Source organism: Aethalodelphis obliquidens, unplaced genomic scaffold, assembly GCF_003676395.1.
Source record: "Aethalodelphis obliquidens isolate GAN/ISIS:26980383/991018 unplaced genomic scaffold, ASM367639v1 scaffold49, whole genome shotgun sequence".
Classification (NCBI taxonomy): domain Eukaryota; kingdom Metazoa; phylum Chordata; class Mammalia; order Artiodactyla; family Delphinidae; genus Aethalodelphis; species Aethalodelphis obliquidens.
The window spans coordinates 12,226,886-12,249,645 of record NW_020837993.1 but is presented as its reverse complement, the minus strand read 5'-3'; the positions used below and the strand labels follow the sequence as shown (position 1 = coordinate 12,249,645).

The window sequence follows — 22,760 nt, the reverse complement described above, 5'->3', positions numbered from 1 at the left end:
TTTCTGAGTGTTCTGGTGGAATATCTGAACTCTTTCCTTCTTCATACCTGATTTGATGTTCCTCAATGTCAGTTCAGCTCATCATCACCTCCAAAGCAGGTGTTAAATTATGGTTATTTTTCTACTTCCTTGAAATCTCCTTTCATCCATCTCTATTCATATATTACCTGCATCCCAGATCCTTGTTTTCTTATCTCATCCTGAGCTCTCCTTGATGCCTTTTTGTTTTTATTTCATGGAGAACTAATTAAGACTTAGCACTTAATAAGACTTAATCACTAAGTTGCTCATTATTAAGAACATTTTCTACATTTTTTGTGCACTCAAATAGTAAAAATAGCTGTCATTTTCTGAGTGCTTAATTTTTCCAGATATTATGCTAAATGCTTTCTAGACTTTTTTTCTCCTCATTTAATCCTCAGGACACCCTGCAAGGAGGAATTATTATCCTTATTTTACTCATGAGGAAAATAGCATTTAAAAAGACTATTAAAAAGCCCAAGGTCACACATCCCAAAGTTAATAAGCTGAAGAGTCGTAGTTTAAACCCAGGGCTGTCTGGCTCCAAAGCCTGTTTTCCTTACTACACTATACTATCTTCTCTATAAATGATTTTCATAGGTTTATATTTAATAAAATATTCAGAGGAATAATACTCCCACTTTTACTGGAGGGTTTTTTTTTTCATTGCCCCATTTTATCTGTCTTCTATTTATGATCTATCTTTGTTAATTCAACCTTGTAATGAGAGATCACTGCAGACCTGGGTTTCTGTAATTATTCTAGAAGTTTCCTCTTCCTCTCCCTACCCCCCGAATTGTGAACAGTCTATAGGCCAGTTACAATGTTATTTTCCCCCTAGAAACGTTGTGTAGTTGCGTAGCAAGGGCACTGGGTTTGGACTCACGAAAAACCCAGATTCGAGCCCTAGCTGTGCTATGTACGAGCTGTGTAGCTTGGGCAAGTTACTTAGCTCCTCCGTTACATGCCTGTGTTACGAGGTCAGTGTGCCTATTAGGAGGAGAGGTGTCGGCCCAGGTAAATTCCTGCCACCAAAAGCAAGCTGTTGTTACTACGGTGCAGCATGGTGGCCTGTTGGGGCTCCCTCTCGGCCCCACCCAGGGGTCCCACGCCCTCAGGCCTCGAGCGGCCCGCGTCCCAGGATGCACCGCTGCGCTGACCGCCCAGCCCAGCTTAGCGATTGGAGCCTCGGCCTCAGGACAAAGGAGGAGAAAGGTGCGTGGGAAGGATGCGGCTCAGGGGCCCTGCGGCCGGTGTGCACCGGGCGGGCCATACCTCACCGCCGGGAGACGTCGCTGCGCAGGGCGAGGCTGAGTCTGGGTCTCTGTGCCCACGCAGGCCAAGTCTGTGCCCCTGTCCCCACGCAGGTTGTATACCGGGCCCCTTCCTCGCCCAGGCCGAGGCCGAGTCCGGCTACCTGTCCCCACGCAGGCCGAGGCCACGTCCTAGGCCGAGTCTGTGCCCCTCCTGCTGCAGCCCCTGCTTATCAGGCCTTGCAAAGTCAGTTAGGCGCGTCCCAGGGCTACAGTGCCAAGCAGGTTTCCATCTTTGCCTTTGTCTTTGCCTTCATGGGTTTTTGTGAATCGCTGGGTTGGCTCCATCTTCTCACCCAGGTGAGTAGAGGTCAAGCCTAGATTTCTGCCGAGTTCGAAGTAAGGGAACCTCAGAGACTGTCGGGAAGTGGACTGAAGGCCTAGACTTGATTCCACAGGCCACTGTGGGCTTTGTACTCCTGTCCAGGACATCTTTCTGTGTGGGCTTTTTCTCAGGTGAAAGTTATTATCCCTATGTGACTTTAAACAAACTCTAACAATACCCTTTTATTTACTCTAAAAATTCAACATAATGTATCAAGGACCCAGTATGTGCCTAGACCCAGTATGAGATCTGGGTGCTGGGACCTCAAAAATGAAAAAGGCACCCATCCTATTCCCCATAGTCATAGTTTGGAGGCCTAAATCACCCTCCGATATTTGATGCTTACTCCAATTTTTCTTTTACCCCGTCAGAAAATGTCTTTAAATCAACTGAAATGAGGGGAGGAAACATCTAAGTAGTATGTGGAGTTGTAGAAAGGGTAAGTCGATCCAGTTAGGTTGGTTTGGGCACTGTAAATTGTGCCTCATAATCCATTAATAGGCCAGTAAACCAATTTAGTAAGTCCAGACCAGCATTTTTCTAAAAGATTAGACTAGAATAGACAATAGAGTACATCAAAAATAGTATGGATAAGTATTGTTGTGCAAAACTTTGGTTTCAGTTATATATATATATTTATGGGTGTATTTGTACTAGGTTGTGATGCAAAATGTATTTATTGTGAATTACATTTTAAAAATTAAGTTACAGGTTTAGATCAGGACAAATATGTTACATATATACAAAGTACCCTTGCAGTAGTGATAATCTATCTTGATAACAATTATTTGCAAAGATTGGAACTATGAAAGAGTCAAATGGTATTTCTGCCCTAATTAGCTTCATGTTTGATATTTACTTTACATGGTATTAGCATGGCATGTATTTGGGTATCGGATCCTTCACATTCATTATAGATCATTGCTGATGTGTAAGGAATGGAATGGCAGAATTGCTCCAATATATGAGATCAGACACTCTGGTGGTTGCCGATTATAGAAGCCACAAGCCATCATTGTTACTGTGAAAATATGCATGATTTATAGGTTATGTCTGTTGTTACCATGTGTGACCATATGAAGATCTTTGCTTTACATTGTCCTTACTAAAAGCCAGTGGTGACGTTGAACAGTCTGAGTGTTTTCTGGTCTGTTCTAGTTATGATGTTACTTTCTCTGAAAACTTGATGCAAAGCATATCTGAGGTCAAAGGGTTTTTGCTATTGAAAGATATTTTTCTTTTCAGCTTTGATAAAAGATTTTTTTTTAATCTATTTATTTATTTATTTTTGGCTGTGTTGGGTCTTCGTTGCTGCACACGGCCTTTTTCTAGTTGCGGCCGGGGGGGCTACTCTTCGTTGCGGTGCGCGGGCTTCTCATTGCCGTGGCTTCTCTTGTTGCGGAGCACAGACTTTAGGCACGTGGGCTTCAGTAGTTGTGACACGCGGGCTCAGTAGCTGTGGCACGCGGGCTCTAGAGCGTAGGCTCAGTAGTTGTAGCACACGGGCTTAGTTGCTCCACGGCATGTGGGATCTTCCCAGACCAGGTCTTGAACCCGAGTTCCCTGCATTGGCAGGCGGATTCTTAACCACTGCACCACCAGGCAAGGCCCAAAAGATTTTTGTTTTTAATTTTTGACTAAAATTTAAAGCTCTTAAATCTTACTGTAATAATTATTTTTTATATTTTGTATTTGTATTTATTTGTTGAATGATTAGTTGGTTGATTTTGATTTTAAGGATTTAAATAACTATAAGTTTGGACTATAGTTGTTGAAACTAATTTCCCAGTGTACAATTTATCCTCTAATGTTTAGGCCAGACATTTAATTGTAAATGGCTAGTATTTTATTTTGCAAATGGGCCTTGCAGACAGTTTAACGTGATCAAGCAAACTATTATATTTTTATTTTAACCATGCTTACTGGTATAGTAACTGCTATGATAGGAATTCCATAAATGTATGAATGAATGAACACTATAAATTATTCATGTAAACATTTGGTGATACGTATTATTAGTTTTTAGTAAAACGATTTTTATACCTGGAAAGGTTGTGTAGTTGAGTAGCAACTTTTAAGAGAAACTGGTTTCTTTTAAGAGAAACATATTTGGCAGGTTTAGTCCACAGAAATTGTAAGGCATCTATTTTAAATGAAATAAGCGAATAGAAGTCATCTTTTCCTATAGAACACTTTCAAACAGCACCTAACAGTGAAACAAGTTACGTGACATCTGAATTTCTAATTCAAAACCAGCCTAACACAAAAGAGGTTAAAAAAGGGGGAGGGGGTATTATTTTTCCTTATTTGAGGTCTCAGGAGAAGCCAGTGAGGGGCATTTTATAATCAACTTAGTATGTGGTATTTTGCTCATATCCCTTTAGTCTCTTTCAAAGTGTTAGACCCCAGCAATTGCTGTGTAGTTCAGCTGATCTGTTGATAGTCTCCCACAAAGAGAGAGTAAATGACTGCGGACATTCAGGGAATGTACTTGCTTTTTCCAGCCATAGCCAAAGCTTGAGACTCTTAAGTAGCTAGAAAGCAGGGACCATAGCTGCCTTGTTCACTGTGATTTCCTATTTTCAGGCACGTAGGAAGTGCTCAATAAATAATTGTTGAAGGAATGAAAATACCATGGAAGGAGGAAGAGCAGCAGCAGAAGGTACATATAGCTTAAAACATGGGGGAAAGAGTATTATCAGATCCTTAATATTTATTGAGGGTCTCCTATGAACCTGGTAGTGTTTCTAGGCTCATGGGCTGTTTACAGCCTAGGGGAGACAAGGCACATACTGATCAAGTTGTGTTACAGGAGGATTTTCTGTACTACTATTAAAAAATGGGGCTGCACATAAAATGGGGCTAATGGTGTGATCTGGATAATAAGTGTAAAGAGAAAGGTTGATTCAGGTTGATTTGAGAGGCAAAGTTTCCCAGAGGAAATGTGTGGGGCTGGGATAAGGAGGGATCACAGGTGGGGCATGCGCATAGCCACTGGCTCAGGCCAAGGGGCGATTTGTATTGGGGTACAGTGGAGAGTAAAGTGGGATAGCCTGGGTGGAGATTATATTTTGGAGGAGAGGTTAGGAAATAGATAGTCATGGAAGTTAGATTTCATGTAACCAGCATAAAGAAGCCATAAGTTCTGGAGCAAGGAAGCATTTTGTTGAAGGCTGTGTTTTCAGAGTACTTGGTAGCTGCAAGCAGGAGGGCAGCTCTCCCTCAGAGACCAGAAAGGGACAGGAAGCAGCCCTCAGGATTGGAACCTCAGCACCACTTTCAGTTACACCAGGATGTTCTGGTCACTTTGGATGCTTTGGTGGCACAAAAGCAACTGATGAGGGGAAATGCCTTTGGCCTAGAACTCCACTTTAGGAGGGTCTGGAAATGACTAAAGGGTGACCAAGTCTGCTTAACTGCCGCAGAACTACACATGCTCACTCCCAACCTCAAGCCTGTCTGTGTTTCTAATGCCCTGTGGAGTAACAAAGTCTTTTATTAACAAGGAGGCAGAAGTGTGAGTTCTTGTTCTTGGGAATGAGTCTTAGTTACTGATCTCATGAAATTTAGTCCAGCTTCTGTTTTCCATAAAGCACTCCATCCTGATTTTTAAAAAATTGCTCCCCAAAATTCATAAGCTGAAGAGAGGTACCCATCCTTGGGGGTCTCAGGTTGCCAAGCACATCTTCTCCCAGTTCTTTGTCGGCAGGTGGCATGTAGGGTATGGGGTAAGAGGGAGAATGGGAGGGAAAAGATAGACAGTAAGCTCCTTGAGGTCAGGGGTCTTGTGTTCATCTTTGTGTTTCAAGCAGCTTATATAATAAATGTGTTGAATGAATGATGGATGGATGGATAAGGGGCATTTTGTTTCCTTACGGTCTAGTCACACATAACATTGTATCAATGGCCCAGATATTTATTCAAACACTCATCTTCTTCCTACCTCCTCTTCCTTCCTACCTGTTTAGTGCTGATGCAACTCATAAAGCACATGGAATGCCCAGCACAATGCTGGATAAAGGGACTGTAGATGTTAAAGCTGCCAAGTCCAGCCTTCACAGACTGAGATAATCATGGGATTAATGATTTTGAGGATGAAAAGTTTATCTGCCCACTCCAGTCTGATTCCTGATGCCATACAGTGTAGTCTGAACTCCTCATTTAAAATCCATGGCTTATGCTTGCATGCACAAAGGATATGAAATAATAAATTTTGAAGTCCATCTCCTCTATCCTCCCAATTTGTACCTGGGTAGAACATATAAATAGACCCACACCACATACACATGTGTCTGTTTCCCTCTACACTCTGTATAATAGGGTTAGTGAACAGTTCTGCTCATTTGTGTGAGTATGCATCTGTGTCAGTTTGGGCAGTCATGCTATATTGTTATTCTTGAGATCCTTAGCTCCTTCAAAAGACATAATGTGATGTGCCTGGCACTAGTATGAACCCAATAAATACTTGCTGAATGAGTATTTATTCATTGAATAACAAATACTCTGTTCAGAGAATGGTAATGGGTGCTACTTGGAAACTTTATACAGTCCTTATACTCAAGATTTAATTGGAGAAACTAAGTCTATGTGCAAGAAATAAAGTCTATTAGGAATAAACATAGGAATAAAACCTATAGATTAAATATATTAATAATAATTATTATTATAATCATAGCTAAAATTCACAGAGTGCTTACTATATGCCAGGTACTCTCCTAAGTGCTTTGATGGATATTAACTAATTTAATGTTTTCCTAACTCTATAAGGTATTGCTGTTGTCTTCCCCATTTTGCAGTTGAGAAACCTGAGGAACTGAGAGGTTAAATGACTTGTCTAGACTCACACAGTCAATAAGAATAAGATCACATAATGAGCACAAAGTGGCACTGGGGCTTAGCAACAAAACCTTTCTGCAGGAGGCGAGTTGAGATGTGGCCTGCCCCATCACTGAGGCAGAGACCATCTGCTGGCCATCACTGGGGGTGGTAAACGAAGCTGTGGAGATGTGTGATCTGGCTGGCACGTGACACCACAGCCTTCCCAGAGAATGTGCCAGCTGGATTCTAAAGTTCCTTTGCTTCAAGTACTCAATATGTGACAGACTTAAGTCTTCAAGGGAAGACTCTCCCCTTCTCCTAACAAGCTCAAAGTAGAACTGGCCATCTTCTCGACACACAAATGCCGACTTTCAATTTTGAAAAAGCCCAGTGAATTACCTTTGAGAAAGTAACTACCCGTTGTGGTAGAGAGGAAGTTACAATGGTAAATAGCTAGATAACTGAATGTACTCTCTCAGCACTGAGTGTCCACTCTGCCAAGAACTGTTTGGACTCCTGAGGACTCAGCAGTGAACAAGGCAGATAGAAGTCCCAGTCCTCATGGAGCTGCCATTCTAATGGGGAGACAGACAGTAAAACAAAGAAGTAAGAGATAGTGAGGAGTGACCAGGGGAAACAAAGCAGGAGAGGGGATGGAGCTTTGGGAAAGGGAGGGCACTTGAGTGCAGGAGAACCCTTAGTTCTGATGATTCTCTCTTCAGTTTCCTCACTTTCTCACGAAGTAGCCTCTCAAATCACCTGTCAGGGACCCTTGCAACACTGGGCCAGGGAAAGTGTGGACCCTGGTGGTTGGGGTAAGGGAGACACAATTCAGTTCCTACAGTCTGTAATCTACTGTGGAGATTGAATCATGGAGGCAGGGGGACTATTTTATGTCAATTTTTCAATCGGTGTAGGTATTTGTGCAGACATTTCCTTGTTTCATTATATCCCATATGAGTTTTCCCATATACCTATTTAAAGAATACACGGTTTGGTAGCATTTTGAGTTAGTATTTCTATCTCTGAGCAAACCTTTGCATTTGAAAACTCTGTGAAAACGATGAGATGAAACATTACAAGAAAACAGAGTTTGTTGATAGCAAAAGCTCAGAAAATTTGACTGGTTAGGTTAAGATCGACATGGCCAAAACTGTATTCATTATGTTTCTTGGAAGGGATTTTCTCCTTTGAGGAGAAAAGCAGATCAGTTCTATTAAACTTATATTTTCTTCTCTGGAAAGTTAGATTAAGGTTCAGTGTCAAACATAACATGCAGCTTAGAATATCAGAAGTTGCCCCACTTCCCGTTCCTCCACACCCACACCACGTGCAGCTGTGTACCCTCTGCTCCTTGCTAGCAGAGCTGTGGCACCATGTCTAGTCGGCTTCCTGCTGGGGCCCACAGTCCATTTTCCTGTGTCCTGCTTCCTCTGTTTTCCTCTTCTGAGATCCTAAGTAGCCTTCCAGAATCTTGATTGGATTTACCTGAGTCCACACTGCTCTTATCCCCTGCCCCTCTTTTACTCTGTGAAATATCCTTTATATACTTTAGTAACCTTTAGTGACAAGATTGGTCTGTGTGTAAAAACGCATCAGTTTTGTAATGTACCCCCTATTGCTCCCCTCGAAACTTCTCCACTCTTATCAGGCTTAATTGCCTACATTTAATTGTCAGAGGTAATATTCACTTTTTAAAAAGCAATGATCATTAAGATTTTAATAAATGATTTAATATCCATAATGTAGATTCAAATATATAAAACTGATTCAATGTCTTAACTCCTAAAGTTTTCTCATAAAATGAAACAGTTAAGTATCGTCTAGAAGTGACACCCACACATGCATCTTGCTCTATCATGCTTCCTTCAGGTTCTCTGTTTTCTGTTAGCAATGAACTGATACATTTATTATGAAGCACAAGTGAGAAAGAGAGAAAAAAAAAGAGAAAAAGAAAAGCATTACTGTAGGAGTCCTGGAAAGAACCATGTTTATATTTATTTATCTTCCTCAGAGGAACTCCCAGACATGAGGCTTACATGTCTGGGAGTTCCCCCAATTCACAGCTCCCCCAAGTCACAACTAGCAAACCTCCAGAATTCCTCTCTTCCATCCCTCTAGCTGTTGTCCCCTGTTGCATAGGTTTTTCATCTGTCTCTAAAGAAGGAGGAACTACACCTTGACCTTGACTCAAAAAATACAGCAGATGTGAAATTCTTTTAATGATAGAGAAGGTATTGAGCTATGTATAAATACTTCATATTTGATTTGAACATTGTATCTCATCAGTAGATGACATGTATTTAGTTATATAATTGACAAACAAAAAAATGTGGTCCTACAACACTCTTGGCTTGTTTAATTCTGAGAAAGGGCATCCAGAGTAGAGTTCAGGAGTATCCTCTTCCCCAGATATCTGCAAAGTGAAATTGAGTGTTTGATGCCCACAATTTAACTGTTGACAAGTGTTAACTGTTGACAAGTATTGAACAGCTCAGCACTGTGCTAAGCTCCAGGAATATAAGGATGTGTAAGGCATGTCCCAGAGGGATTCCCAGTGTAGTGGGGAAGCAGATACAGAACCAGCTAAGTAGTAATAGTAGAGTGAGCATTGTAATATAGGTATAAACACAGAACAGGGAGGGCTGAAAGCTGCAGGACTTGGCAGGGGAGTCAGACTTTCATCACTCAGAGAGGGCAGAGAGCAGTCAATGGAAGGGCATGGAAGCTGCCTGTTTGCTTTGCCTGGAAGGTAGTGGGAAGAGACAAGAGAAGATTCTGGAGGAGTAGCTATCTCCTGTGCTAAGGAGACCTATAGGAAAAGGTGGCTGGTGGAGCTCTATCAGCAGGGGAAAGAGACATGATAAAGAAAAAAAACTTAATTGGGAAGATAATGTTACACAGTCCAAGCTCGTACTGCTTACTGTACAACAGGCCAATAAGCTGAGAAATGAGTTGTTGGGGTGAGGAGTAGCAACTTTATTCAGAAAGCCAGCAGACCAAGAAAATAGTGGACTAGTGTCCCAAAGAACCATCTTCCCTGAGTTAGAATTCAAGCTTCTTTTATACTGGGGGTGCATTTGGTTCTGCAGTTTCTTGGTGCCAGAATCCTTTGTCCTTGCAGAGGTCCAGTCACAATGATCCTATAAACTTCCAACAAGACAAATGTTATTCTCTGTTCTGCAACTTTTTATCTCCATGTGAATGGAAAAGTGTTATATATTTAAAGGTCAGAGCCTTGTGAATGAGCTATCCTGTATATTTCAGGCTATAGGCAACATTCTTAACTTGTAGCCAAAGCAATAGAATACAAGGTTTAAAGAAAAAGAAACAGATCCAACATGAAGTTAGATTTGTTCTTGCCTATTACAATAAGTCTGGTGGCAGTTAGAAGACAATAGACTAGAAATGGATAGTGTGAGGTAACTCTGCATAGTCTCCTGGCAAGATCTGATGAGGGTCTGAACCACAATCTGCGCATTTAGTGCCCACTCTGCTGGAAGTTCACCACCTGCCAGATGAGCTTTAAATTTTATGACCACCTTAATAGAAAAAAGAAAGTCTGGGTAGAGAAAAACAGCCTAGGAGAACTGAGTGAGCAAGTGTTGAGTGAAAGGGCCTTGACCAGGCTTCCTTCTTTGAACTGAATTCATTAGAGAAATTTGAGAAACTATGGAGTTTCAAAGAACTTGAAACTGGCGTTTCCCCTTCTCCGTCTCTAGTCAGCTTTTAATTTGCTCTTAGCTATTAAGCTGATAGAAGAAAAAAGCTGTCTTTCAGCAGTTGAAGTCAGCCAATGAGAAGAGCTTCGAATCAGGCATTCAGAGGAGGCAGCACCTCCTGCCCAGACCTTCTGGGAGGCAAGGTTCAGCTTATAAGAGGACAGGAATAAACTTGTTGAAGTTTTCTTGTCAAAGCACCTTTAAATAATCCACGCCTGCAGCAGTTTCATCTTCAGGCAAGAGAAAGTGAAAATGGCCCCAAAAGGTGCAACATCTCAAATAAACACTATAAAATGAGGGACACTTGCCTTTAAAGTTGAAGTGTCTCAAGCAGACAAACAACATTTATATTGTGCTACTAATAGATTTGTCTTTCCTTGTCTGTGATGATTGTTCTTTGAGACACAAATAAAAACAAAGCGAATCGCATCCAACTATTCTAAAAAGAAAAGATGATCTGATTTTTTTTCTTTTTTTGGTCATTTTATGGTTCAAAAAAGGGTTTTCTTTTTCAATTGCTAGGAAACAGGTGGAAAAGTTGCATTTCTGAGACTGATGCTCCTTGGTAATGAGTTTTGTGGTGCAGTGCTGGTGGTAGTGATTTAGTTAGCAAAAAGCCCTGCCTGTGTTCCAGGCTTCTGGAGAGTACTACGGCTGTCAGACTAGCTCAGAGGATAGTGCAGGGCTGTCAGCAGTGTTGCAGGTCTCTTTCTGCCACATAAACCCCTTCCTTTTAATACAAACAGCAAGACTATCCTGTTCAGTAGTTGACTAATGACTGTGTGCACTGAAATGCAATGATGATGAAGCAGTTGATGCATTTGTGACTCGGTGTCCCACTGAATTCCAGTTTTCTCCTCTCCATGTGGTCAAACAGGAAACAACATTGCATCAGGAAAGAATCTGAAGGTGCCATCCAGTAGCTGTGCCTCACGTCACTGACTGCCCTCAGTCAGAAATCTTGACCTGCAACTTTAGAGGGTGGGTCTCTGAAAGAATTTCAGAGCTTACACAGAGCTGAGGTGTGTTGCTCTCTGATGAGAACAAAGCTGGCTGGAGCACTGAGAGTCTGGCTCTGTCTCTTCACAACCAAGGGGCATCTTTGTGGACTGAAGTTTCAGAAAGGTAGGCATCATCTTGTGGATGTTGTTACTATTTGAGAAACTTCAAAACCAAGTTGGCCTTGGCTCTGTGTGTGTGTGTGTGTGTGTGTGTGAGAGAGAGAGAGAGAGAGAGAGAGACAGAGAGAGAGAGAGAGAGAGAGAGAGAGGGAGAGAGAAATGATGAAAATGTTTGTTTTTGGCCTGATTGTGGGAGAGATACAGAAAAGAGAGCTTTGAAGCCATTTGCTTGATGAGTTTTACTACAGAAGTCTTTAGTAGTGGAGAGTAAATGTTGAATTCAAACTTCTAACTTGTATTACTTGCTCTTTGGCGAGTTTAAACTGATTCACTGAAGGGACAGGAAGAATTGTTCAGAGAGTGAAATCACATGAGGCTGAACGCTCAATCGGCATAGCTTGGTTTATTTGGAAAGCCTTGACTCAAGCTGAAATGCAAAGGGTGACCGGGGATCTCCAGGCAGCATAGCAAAAGCCATTTCAGAATGTCTTAAATTTGGAACAAGGCAGAATTTGCTCATCTCACAGTAAGAAGGTTTTCTAAGCTGGTTCTGTCTTAAGGGAGATAGTCTAAATGTCATGTCCAGAAGACATTAGGTGATTAATTCTAAAACTGCCAGCTTTGTGAAGAAAAACAAAACAAAAACAAAACTTTATTTTTTCTAACCCATGTTTAGTGAAGATGTTCTTTTAAGCAATTTTATTTCCTGAAAAGCCTTACACAGAGCAAAGGAAAGAAACCTTTGGGACTCACCAGATGATGAATATTAATTTATTCATTAATCTATAATGTCCAAGGTCCTTCTCTACCATGAGTGAGGATTCAGACTTTAAACACCTTTCATTCCTCTCCCCTACAAGCCTTTTTTAAAAAGGGGGTTTCCACTTAAAATTTCATCAGTAGGATTGCTGGACAAAGGGACAAATTCTTGAAGGGGAAAATAGGCATATGTTCGTGCTGACAGTAATTGTATAGTCTTCCCATTAAAAATATTCTGTCTTTTCTAAAAGCAATCAAATTTATATAAGTCTGAAGATAATTCTGGGTTAGCAATAGTCTGCACTTATTGGGTTCTTGCTGTATGTATATGCATTTCCCATTTAATTCAGTGAGGCAAGACTCATCTTATGCAGTTTTCAGATAAGGATATTTAGGCTCAGTGAGATTTTAGCAGTATAATAGGGAAGTGAGAAAGCCAGAACTCTGTTGCCTTCCTACACACAGATGTATATATACAATCATATATATATATGATTGGAGCCTTCTATTCTCCTATTGTATTCCATCAGCCCTTTACAGAGTCCTTGTCACCTGGAGGTGTTTCTGAATCCAAAATAATATGCAAATATGTTAATTTGGTGTCATAGCAAGATCAAGAGCCAATCTATAATTTGCTTCTACTCTTGGGGTGAAGGCATGATGAAGTGGACTGAACATGGGCTAGAAAGGCAGACAGACCTAGATTTGAATAGCTCCTTCCTGGTTACTAATTATGTGACCTAGGCAAGTCAGTGAAATTCTTCAAACCTCACTTTCCTTATTTATAAGCTATTTATTATAACGTCCATCACATGGCATTGTTTGTTATAAGGAATAGAGAGACAAGTTATGCAGTGTGTCATCTGCATGACTGAAAAATGGTAGGCTTTCGATAAATAGTAGTCATTTCTCCAATTATTTGTTGATGCTTTGTCATGCTAGATCCTGTTCTGGGCATGGGGGTATCAGCAGTGAACAATGGAGGCAAGAACCTGCCCTCATGGAGCTGCCTGGTGCTTGTTTATTATAACATCGTGTGATTGACTTTCTTTGAATATCACGTTGTAATTATTGAGATCCTTTATAGTGGTTACCATCCAGCTTTGACATAGCCTCTGAAACAGGGTAGTGAAAGTCCTATGCCAAGATTCCCCTAAAGCATAGTAAAATCAGGCAAAAAGCAAGAACATCAGATACTTGTTTTACAAAAGTCAGTTTGTTGTGCTAATCATTTCAGAGTTAGAGGTCAGGAAAGATGTGTTTTTATGCACACATTCACACATACATACACACACACACACACACACACACACACACACACACACACACAGAGTTCATCTGAGTTTTTCTGGGCTCCCAAAGCCGTAGCAGAAACCTTGTTGGCAGGATGCATGTGGGAGGAGGGCCTGGCTCCAAGAACTCATGGAACAGAGTATAGTGTGGCAACCATTCATTTGCTTTGGGCCCCAGGCCATCTACTCAGGAGCCTTGGGCTTTCCAAGGCCTTCATAGTGTGAATTTAGGGATGCAATACAAAGCTTGAACTGGAGATAATATACCTTTATAAAGACAGATTCAGGACAAGAGTGATTGATTTATTTACTGGCTAAAAGCCTGGAGTTAAGTAAGCCAGTTGGCATCAGGAATGGCATTTCGGCATCTGTCCCTAACTTTGAATCCCAATGAACTGCAGATCATAGCAGAGAGATAGGAGAGGAACACAGGGAAGCTCCCTCTGGAATCAAATGCAATTGTATTCTTCCTTTTCCTGGAGACACCTGCGCACACAATACCACTGACCTTATTGGTCTCACACATCGTGAGTTTGTTTTTATTTAGCTGGTAGACCCAGAATGATTGAAGAAATCTTTGTGTCATCCCAGACAGACCAGACAATTGGCACTCTGAAAGAAGACTTTCTTAAGTGGCAGGACTTACTTTCCTAAGCCCAGTGCAACAATCAGTCTCATCATTTTATGGGCCATACTATATATTGCCTTAAGATTGTGTCTTATAGCAAGGATTTTAAATGATGAAAATATAAACTAAGTTAAAAGCCTAATTAGAATAAATTAGGGCTTAGGTATAAAAACATCAAACAGCACGTGGATGGAGAGATTAAGAACCTTTGACCTTGGGACTTCCCTGGTGGTCCAGAGGGTGAGATTCCACACTCCCAAGGCAGGGGGCCTGGGTTCAATCCCTGATTGGAACTAGATCCCGCATGCATGCCACAACCAAGAAGTCTGCAAGTCTCAACGAAGAGCCCGCATGCTGCAACTAAGACTCAGCACAGCCAAAATAAATAAATATTTTTTTAAAAAAGAACCTTTGACCTTATACGACACTGTAACAGCCTAAACTTTCCCCAGGAATTTCTGTGGATAGGGGACAGACATTCCATTGTAAATGGACTTCAGCAATCACTGTATTTTTGAAACAGTTAAATTATTTCCAAATTTCATTATTATCAGACCTTAAAGTCTGAGGAAGCCCATTAACAAGTAGAAGAGGGCTGTGTGAGAGGGAGTTTGACCTTGAGACACATTTCCCCTTTCCCAAGTAGGAGGATTTAAAATTTCTCAGGCAGGGAGTGTTTACATGCTGCTCAAATATAAAGTTAAAGGGTTTTGGTTCATTTAAAAAACCATTTCCTCTTTTTTTTTTTTTTGCCAACCTGGTTGCTGGAAAGTCTGTGGAGGGTATCTGTACAGCGTTCTAAGGAGTGTGAACTGAACAGACCAGAGGCATTACGCATAGCTGGCATTCGGTTTACAGAAGTTCCAATTCAATGGAAACTTTTCTTTTTTTTTTCCCTGAATTTTATCTTCAGGAAATACCAGGAAACTAATACATTTAACCAAAATTTCCAAATTTGTCTGCTCAGTATTGGTACACACAAACACACACCACACAGACACACAGATGCACATACACACACACACGACATAGACACAGATACAGACATACACATACACACACTACACAGACACACACACACGTTCGTGTGCATGTGCACAATATAAAAACAAAATCAAAAGATACATACTTTTTGCATGTGTGCAGCAACGGTTTAGTTCTCCTGTCATAGATTGTGCTGCCTTCTTCCATCCTGTAGCTCTGCCTTCTGAAACATGTGACGTGTGGTCACTGGGCCTGGAGAAGGAAGAACTGGAAGCAGTTTTCTAGCTTTTTTTAAAACTGAGATATAATTGACATACTGGCTTCAGGTGTTGTTACATAATAATTAAATATTTGTATATATTGTGAAATAATCACCAAACATAATTCTCGTTAATGGGAAAACTGTAAAATTCACAGCTAATGCATATATTTAGGTTATATGAAGAGATAAAACATTACATTAAGGGACTTGAAATAATTTTTATTTATATTTCCATGTTCTTAAATGAAGTGATTAGGGAGGAAAAAGCATATGCCACAATCCATTTGTTCTTTATAGAGTACTTGTGTTCAAGAACAAGTCTTATTTCTTTTATTTATTTATTTTTTAATTTTGTTTTTTTGCGGTACGTGGGCCTCTCACTGTTGTGGCCTCTCCCGTTGCGGAGCACAGGCTCTGGACGCGCAGGCTCAGCAGCCATGGCTCATGGGCATAGCCGCTCCGCGGCATGTGGGATCTTCCCGGACCAGGGCACGAACCCGTGTCCCCTGCATCGGCAGGCGGATTCTCAACCACTGCGCCACCAGGGAAGCCCTATTTGTTTTATTTTGATTCATTTGCCAGACATACTTTAGCAGGTAGTCAATAAATACTTGTTGGTTAGATTGATCCTGACACAGGCTGAAGAATAATTATTTCAAGATTCAAGCAAAAATTCTGAGAGCATTTTCTTCAATAATGAAGATGACTTGACATCATTTAATAACTAAATTGGCTTCAATTTCTTCCCTTCAAATTTTGTTTTCTTGCTTGCCATCTGATTAAAAATGTAAAATATGCTGATGCTGAGCAAATCTCAAACTGCGCAGATGCGCAATTTTCATTTGTGATGTTCCCACAGGCTCACTGTCACTTCTGACCTTGGGTCAGCGTTACAGGGCTTATAATGAGCTCCTCCTGTTCCATTAGCTGTAACTGACTTTCCCTGACTTGTTTCCAATGGAAATACACTTTCTGTGGAATGCTGGTCTACAACCAATTGTGGAAGAGAAAACGTCAGAGCATTACTAGATGATGACTGTAAAATAATATTCAAGTTGGATTTTCCTAAGTAATTGTTTCACAGATTACACTATTGCAGTGGTTTTCAAACCGCTTTTAATGATCACTGATGGTAAATACTTTTAGATCTCAACTCAGAACACACACACACATTAACTGGAATAAAAGTTTCACAAAACAATACTTGATATGTATTGATGTTTTCTCTTCTATTCCATTCCACTCTATAAAATTTCTGGTCATGATCTACTAATTAATTTTGTAGCTGGTAGTGGTTCTCCATACTGGCTGAAAGTAAGAATCAACTAGGAAACTTTAAAAAAAATACTAAAGCCAAAGGCACAACAGACCAATAAAATGGACTAGAAATTCCAGAAATAAACCTCCACTTTACATATTGGACACATTTACTCCAGTACATATTGGACCCTTGATTTATGACAGTATTGATAATATAAGGAAAGAATGACCATTTGAATAGCCATATGGAAAAAAATTAACCTTGTTTCTAACCTCAAAATATATAGAGACCTAAATGTTAGTATGGATGTGACAGGTAAAATAATATAACTTCTGGATCTGTACTGTTCCATGCAGTAGAAATTGAATATCATGATTCTCTTGTTCACGTTCAGAGCATCTTTTTCTTTTTGGTTAACCTTAAGACATTTATAATTAAATTTCACTGACATGAATGACACAGGGGAACTTGAATCCTCTCTTACAGCATGTGGAGCCAGCAACCTGCCCTGCGGGTCAACCCAACCCCAGTTCCACCACTTTCATCTAGGTTCACATGTGGTCCTGCTTTACAGAATCAGACTAGTCATTCATGGTAGCACTAATGGCAACTGTATGTTTTGGCAGGAAAAAATCTGAGGAAATACCCAATAAGTCTTAGTTTAGAGAAGAAGATTTTAAAAAGAAGGCTTAGAAACCCATAGACCCCAGATCAAGATCAATAGAGGAGTAGCCAGCAGATCACATGGCACATGTTGGACTTCCCCCGACCAGGGAAACGGGAGTTGGCTCTGTGCCTGACATGACACTGACCTGGTACCTTGCTTGGTATGTGTCAGCATGGTGTTTTCTCTGATTCACAACAGCTAATGGCAGAAATCAGAGACAAATGAAAATCATATAAATATATATTGGACAGAAATTTAAGGATGCCCTTTTGAAAAGAATGTATATTTGAAAAGTCTGGAAACCTAGGGAAATTTTTATTTTAAAATATGTTACATTTTCGTATAATATACCCAGAATGTTTTTTCTTCCAGATACTTTTGCAGTCAAAAGATCCCTAATTTTTTATAAAATAAATAAAATATATTTATTTATTTGGCTGTGCTGGGTCTTAGTTGCGTCACGTGGGATCTTCGTTGCAGCATTCAGGATCTAGTTCCCTGACTAGGGATTGAACCTGGCACTTACTATACACCGAGCGTTACAAAGTGATTTAGGCACATGACCTCATTTCATCCTGACCTAGAGTTTACAAACATAAAAATCATTATATCTGTTTTACAGATGAGGTCATATAGCTGGAAAGGGGTAGGATGGGCATTCAGATTCCCAACCATCTATTCTTGACAAGCCAATAGGCCTTGGGTTCCTACGCGTCCTGTCCTGAAATTCTATCCCAGTGTGTTGTGGGGGGAAGGTCTGGGCATCCCCCCAGGTGAGTCTGATCATTGGGAAGGTTGGAACTAGGTGACTCTATGCAGGACAGCCTCTCCAGGACTTGTCTCTGGACTTTCTGTTTAGCAGAGTTTTTGCCCATTATGTGGGCTTCCTTTACTGAAAGAAGAATATGAAACCAGTTATCTTTTCCCAGTAGTGAAAGATGTGGAAATAGTGGCGGGAAAGCAGCTGTGAAGGAGCAGATGTCCCATTCCTCTCCCTTGGAGAATCTTTTTAAACTTAGCATTTAATCTTATTATTTAAACCAGCCTGACATGGAATTCTTGCCCCTACCCAATAAAGTCAGGATAATAAGATAGTATCATTACATAACACTGATTCTGTACTTTACTGTATTCAGGTAAAGTACATACATACCTAATCACTCTAATCCACAGCAGGTCTTTGCAGTAGGTAGAATTAGCACCATTTAATTCAGACGAAGATTCAGAGATTGAGTTGTCCAAGACCTAGCTATTGACAGGTCTGGCCCTTGAACGGGCTGTCTGACTCCAGGGCCAAGGTTCTTTCTTTTTCAGGTGTTTGAAAGACAGTGAGCTACTTGAGCCAGTGTATGTAGCACTGCATTCTTTTTAAAAAATTCTTAAATTGTAGGCTTGCGATTTGTATGGTGGTCTTCCTGACATGAGGCTAAGTGAGTGGGGAGCTTCTGCAGAACCTGCCACAGTGCACAGGAGGGCTTTGCACCCAGCCAATCCTCCAGTTTCTCCAGTGGGAAAACCTGAGACAGAATCAGGGCCTGGCCTCAGGTTCCTCTGTGAGTCACTAGCAGCAGCGAGGTTCTCAACTCCCTTGCTTTTGCCTGCATCAGTCCCTTGTGCCTGAGACTAATAACAGTATAATTTATGAAGCAAGATGTGTGACTCACCAGGCAAGGGAGGAGAGCTTGCAAGGAAGGACGCGGCGGAGAGGAGCAACATATTTAACAGCAACTGGAAAGGAAATGCTGACATGATGGTAATTGGGTTAAAATTTCTTTACATTGCAACACCATTGCGTGGTTACCCAGCTGTTAATTTATATTTTAGACTTCTAAAGTTAACTAAAAAGGGGGGCGGGAACAGGGGGAAGAGGGGAAGGGAATTCCACCTTTGAAGGCAGAATTATCAAATCTATGTAACTTTTTCATAGATTTCTTCTCAATCATCTTGGACCCCTTTTCTTTGAACCCCAGGATTTGCATTCTTCTAAAACATATCCATTGTGTAACTTTGCTTTACACCCTTCTGATTTCAGTCTTACCTGTTTTTCTGCAACCTCCTATCCATGTTACCAGTCTAAATAAACTTCCTCAGTCACTTACCTCTCTTGTTCCTGAGCTGGCCTTTGGCAATCTTTGTCAATTAATGACCAGGACAGAGATGAACCAGAGATCCGATAAAGGTGAAGAGGCATCCAGGAGAATTACTTTTTGGTGAATACTCCCTCCTTAAATGGCTTTTTCTGCATTATCTTTATTATCTCCAGAATCTAAAGTCAGTTTATAGATAGGTCACAAGAACCTGTCTTCCTGTTGACCAAGGAAGCACATTTTAAATTTTCAGTTACCTGTTTGTGTGTGTAAAAAGGCTGTGATAAGTTTTATGTAGGTAGCAAACTTGCCTTACTTCAAATCATCTATTACTTTTTGTATATGAAACATTAACTTAAAAAGTTAGCCTCTTAAAATATATTAATGTGAAATAAATCACCTTAATAACACCTTTTAGTATGGGAAGCTGGGTGCATACTGGGAAAACAATAATTTAAAATCTTAAATATGCAGAGTTTTACTGTTCTAGCATATCAATTATTTTTTCATGTTTCTTTCTAGTTTTTGTCTTTACACACACGCTCACACACATATATGTGTATGATTAAAATAGTATATTATACGAGATCATATACTGTCATATGATCATAGTATAGATATAATTTTGAATTTTCTTTTTTAAACGTGTCATAACACTTTTCATGTTTATAAATTTTACAATTTTAGCATTAATTGATTATTATTAGAGTTAACATTTCAAAATGTACTTAAACATTCCATATTTTAAAAATCCATTATTTACTAGTACTGAAGTGTTACTTATTAACTATAGTTTAAAAAGTTTTCTTTCCAGTTTACATGTATTTCTAGGTAGGCAGGAACATTTTGGTGACTCCTAAAATTTATTATCCGATTCCAAAAGGGTAGTATCATTTACGTTGCCACCAGTAACATAGGAATGTACATTTATATGTAAATGATATATATGAGACATTTATAGCATAGTTAGCACTGAGTATTATTTTTAAATAATGTCTTCTAATTTAATAGGTGTAAATTATAGAATTTTATGACCTGGAAGTTCATTTAGTTGCTCTCTTTAGAAGGGCAACCTGGTATTTGATAGCTTGACTCCAATTTACGTTTAACAGGCATGTAATACAGTGATTTACAAATATTTACTCACTTTGTTATTTAAACAACCTCATCAGGGTGGTACAATTATTATTTCCATTTTGTAGATGGGGAAACTGACATTAAGTTAGTTGTCCAAGGGCACATAGCTAGTTAAGTGTCAGAACCCAGGCAGTCTGGCTCCAGAGTCCATGTGCTTGACAACTGTGTTATACTGGCTCCCTTAATATCTATTTAGCATTTACTGTTTGTACGCTTTCCGTATGCCAAGTTATGGGTGCTATTGTGAGTAAAACAATTTTAGCCCCTGACCTCATGGATCTGGAAGTCTGGAGAGGGAACCAGACTTTAATCAAATCAACATACATATAATTACAAATTTGATACATGTTATGAAGAAAAAGAATGGAGTGATGGTAGCATCTAACAGGAATATTTCTTTTAGCTGTAAGAGTGATGGGGGTGCAGGGGTCATGGAAAGTCTTGGTGAAGATCTTAGAGATACTTAAATTGAGACTTGAAGGATAAGGAGGAGAGAGTAGGGTGAAGATGGGTGAAAAGAGCATTCTAGGCAGAAGGAATAGTCTATGCATATGCCCTGAGGCAGGAAAGGACTTTCCCTTCTGCTCTAAGGGTCATAAAGCTGACTGGCTTGCTTGTGGGATCACAAAGTGAGGGGAAGGGGATGCACAAGTGAGCCTGGAAAAGCAGACAGGGGTCCAGTGGTCCAGGGCCATGCCACAAGCTTCTCACTCACAGAAGAGTGCACACAGGGGGAGGAAGGTGAGCGCTGCCTCCAGACACAGCTGGAGTTTGTTTTGGGCAATAAGCCTCAGGCAGAGCCATCCCCAGGTGGGGTTTCTTCTGCACACAACAGCAAATGGTGACCCTGCCTGTGCTTTTCTAGGAATTAAAACTTCACTGGCTCATTATTTGAGTTAGGAAGGGGATATTTAAGTTAGGAACCTAGATCAAGGCATATTGTGAAGTCTTATTATAGAGCCAAGAGAAACATGGCCTGAAGAGAACAGCACCAGGGGAGAGCCTTCGCTTGAGGGAGAACATGACCCCGTACAGATGCCAAGTGCCTTGTTGGCATTTTAGGGGTTTATTAGTTTTGCTGGAAATTTTTCCATAATGTGTACTAACAATGAAAGAGTATTGTTCTAGTAGAAAGTGATAGCTGGCTCATGGGGACATTAACCTATGCTTTGGAATCAGTGGAAGCAAAAAGGCAGAAGCACATCTTCCTAAAATCTCAAGTCAACTTTTACTCTATAAGCAAACTCTATATACAGTATTAGAAGGGGAAAATGAGAAGGCCCTTTCTTCTCATTTCAATTTCAGAGGGCTTTTTGATTTGCTCCATATAACTTAAGCTTTTGTTAATTAGTGTTAGAGTAAGCACATAAAGTTTGTTGGACTTTTCCATCAAGTCAATCAGGATTAGAGAATGAAGGATTGGCCAGTAGGAAGAACTCTAAAGAGTATAGGAATCACAGCTATAGGAAGCAGTCACGACCCCTGGGGTGGAGATACAGTACACAAGGAAGAGGTCTCCAGGGCTGATGTGCAGACCCTGATGAAGAGGGCACAGAGGGGTCGCTATGGAAAACCAGCAGAACTGGCTGGCTATGGAACTAGCCCTCAGAAACTTGCGGGAAATCTGCCCTCTAGGGTGCTGTTCATCGGGAGGTGTCTCGCTGGAGACACTCTGGCCACAAAACTCCCCAGGAAGGTGCTGGTGGATTCTGCTGGCTGATGGGGGCTGCTGGAGGCTTCACTGGGAGTGCACCAGAGCCAAAAGCGAAACTTCTTCCTCCTGCAGTATCTCTCCACTACTCCCTACTTGGAAAGGTCCTGGGCCAGCTGGCAAAGGAAGTAGGTAAAGGGACCAAAGGGACCAGACTTATTTCACAGAGCAGGCAAACAGGGTCAAAATCTAATGACTTACATGAAATAGAAGTTTATTTCTCTTGTACATAACAGTTCAGATATGGGTGGACCAGGGCTAATGTGCTAATTGGCTTCAAAAATTGCTCCAGTTCTGTCATCCCCATTTCCAGCTGTCAGGAAGGAAGACAGAGAGAAGCCAGGACATGCAGCTTGGTCTTTAGGGAGATTACCCAAATCAGTTCCTACTCCTGTGTCATTGACCCAGACATGGTCACGCATGGCCGCACCTAGCCGTGATAGAGGGAGGTTGGGAAATGTTGCCTCGTGTGGCAGGGTAGCCACATGCCAGGTTAAACTGGGGGTGGGGTGGTGGTGTCTGTAACTAAAAGGCAGAATCAATGGATACTTAGGACATCCCGACACCCCTCAACGGCATCTTTGAGGCAATACCATGTTTCTGCTACAGATCTTCTGAAATTTTCTTTTTCATTTCTAAATCTGTTCTGAAT

At 40.7% G+C, this 22,760-nt stretch overlaps 1 protein-coding gene across 1 annotated transcript in view; it reads left to right on the top strand.

Moving 5' to 3' along the window:
* The first annotated feature begins 11,156 nt into the window (after positions 1–11,156).
* Positions 11,157–22,760, top strand: part of CERS3 (ceramide synthase 3) — a 123,255-nt gene continuing 111,651 nt past the window's right edge. The window contains exon 1 of the mRNA XM_027083229.1: positions 11,157–11,324. The gene's annotated coding sequence lies outside the window, so the exon portion shown is untranslated. The remainder of the gene's footprint in view (positions 11,325–22,760) is intronic.